Here is a 2,531-nt window from a genome sequence, read left to right on the forward strand (position 1 = left end):
CCCATGTCCATTTACTTTTAAAGACAAATGCTCACTCCATAGCTCAGGCTGATCTAGAATTCATTATGTAGTCCAGTCTGACCTTGAACTATTAGCAGTCCTCCTGCCTCATTCTCTTAGTGCTGCTGGGCTTATACCTGGGCAGGACTATTTTTCTAACCATGTCAACATTTGGCTTCAAATCTATTGATTTAGTTTTGTCATCCTGGGAAAGGTAAGAAATCTTTGGGTTAGGCAGATAGGCCAGTACTTGCTATGCAAGCATGAGAACCTGGGTTCAAATGCCCAGCACTGCCCTCCAAAAGCCATCTATGGCCCCAGTGCTAGAAAGAGATGGGGACAAGCAGATCCTGGAAGCTCATTGACCAGTCAACCTAACTGAACCTGAGTGCCAGTTTCAGTGAGAGACTCTGTCTCAAAGAACAAGATGGAGAGCTATAGGGAAGATGTCCAAGGCTGACTTCTGGCCTCCACGGAGACACTGGTAAATGCACCTGCATGTGCGTGTACCCACACACCCATACACAAAACACAAATCCAAAATGCCAGGGCACTAATGTTGGTAAGTCCATTTCCTCAACTATAAGTGGACATTACATGAGCTGTATAGTCCATAGAGTTATTATGTGACAAAGCCAGAATAAAGTGGGGCTCAGAACATACTGGCTCAACACCATCTTTTCAGAGGGTGTTTGCAATCCCCAAAGACATCCCAAACAGAACTCAAATTAAAACAGTCGTTCCTTGTCAATATTACAGGTAAGCATTCAAACATACCATAAGATAAAACAGTTTAAAAGGATAAAAAAAGATAAAGCAGTTCGTTCCTTGCCAATATTATAGGTAAGCATTCATGCATGCAGTAAGAGTCGGACGTAGCACATGGTTTATAGGGTGGCTATTGTTTCTGACTGCCATCTAAGGGAACTGTTGTCTAGTCGGCAGTTCCCAATCAGAGGCCTACGAAGTTCTCCCACTCCATTTTTATAGCATGCTTCTGTTCCCGGAAGGATGAGTGCTCGGCACCACACCGTCCATTATCTGCGCTCCCACTAGAAACAAGGTCTTGGCCGTTTTCACTCACCTTGCGCCTCGTCTCCAGGAGGAGACATCACATCAGGTTTTGGAAGTCTTCTTCCTGATTACTTTAGAGCGTCTATAAAAGACAAAACGTCATTGACAATGACAACTGCCTTATGTTCTCTACCATCCTTCCCCCATATAATTGTGTGACAAAATCTTACTAAATTTGTATTTCACTGTTAAAATTCTCTAATGGTTCAAACTCATGTCAAATTAAAAAAAAAAAAAAAAGCAAGTCCTTGTGTCCCTTTCCTTCAGAGCTCAATCCCTTCAGAGTAGTAAGCTAGACTCTACTCTAAAGGCTCATGCATTATAAGATAGAATGCACTTAATAGCTGGACCACTACAGAATGAATTGGGGGCTTTGCTCCATCAAGAGTTCAGAGCAAGTTCAGAGCAGTTGATCTGACCCTAAAATACAGCAAGCCACAATCTAAGGTTGCTTTCTCAGTATCCCGTTCTAAAGTCTCAAAAAAAGCTACTTCAAGTGACAGGTGAAATGGATTTGTCAGGAGTTTTTCCACTGAGGGCTAATCGAGATGATCTGTCATAAAATTAAGTTCGAACTGCCTTGGGGAAACACTATGTGGTTTGTATGTTTCTGTCAGCAGGGTGGCTGGTCCCAAGGCAGCTGCTGTTTAGAGTTCATTCTCTGAAGCTCTGGGGATTCAGCTGCACACTCCACCCACACGAGGACAGTTAGGACAGCAGTCACCGTGGCTAAGGGACAGAGAGGCTGGAGGGAGGGAGAGGAACGGGGACAGGGAGCCGTGGCTGAGTCTCCTTCATCATCTGCTCAAGAGTGAATCTGTGTTTCATACCAGCTCGGTTTGCTCTTTTTTTTAAAAAAATTTTTCCTTCAATTTTGAAGTTCCTTAAAAATTTTGCCTTTGGACATGGTGCTGTGCTCTGTTCTAAAGGCTTGGAAGCGGCAGTGGCAAGCCTGATGCTGATCTATCACACACAGCTAGTGTGGCCCAGAACGGATACTTCTTCCTCCAACCCCTAGTTCCTGCTTATTATCTCAGGTAAATGACTATATGACCTTTCTCCCTCATGGTTAGCTCAGCCTCAAGTCCAGGTTTTTATCCATGGGACAAAGAAATAGTGAGGCTTCCTCTTAAAAAGAGAAAACACCTTTTCTTCCCATTCCTCCCTCCTGTTGGTTGAATACCAGCGAGCTGAGCGGAGCCCTGGTAACCTTTCGGACTAAGAAGCAGCGTGCCAAGCATGAGTCACACAAAGGAACCTCAGTCCCTCATCAGAGTTACGGATTCAACACCTCTGGACTGTATAAGTCTCCATTTTGCTTATTTATTTTTTTAATAATATGAGAAAGAAATACCTTGTTATAAGCTTTCCCCATCATATACAAATGAACCCAATCCTTACCTATATGCTAACCTCCCTCCCCCAGAAACTATCTAGAAATAAGAACAGCTATTTTA

General features: G+C 43.5%; 1 protein-coding gene across 1 annotated transcript in view; it reads right to left on the reverse strand.

Moving 5' to 3' along the window:
* Window positions 1-1,141, reverse strand: part of Arhgef33 (Rho guanine nucleotide exchange factor 33) — a 76,346-nt gene extending 75,205 nt beyond the window's left edge. Inside the window, exon 1 of the mRNA XM_026785837.1 lies at window positions 1,085-1,141. The gene's annotated coding sequence lies outside the window, so the exon portion shown is untranslated. The remainder of the gene's footprint in view (window positions 1-1,084) is intronic.
* Window positions 1,142-2,531: the final 1,390 nt, after the last annotated feature.

Source organism: Microtus ochrogaster, linkage group LG3 (genome assembly GCF_000317375.1).
Source record: "Microtus ochrogaster isolate Prairie Vole_2 linkage group LG3, MicOch1.0, whole genome shotgun sequence".
NCBI classification, from domain to species: domain Eukaryota; kingdom Metazoa; phylum Chordata; class Mammalia; order Rodentia; family Cricetidae; genus Microtus; species Microtus ochrogaster.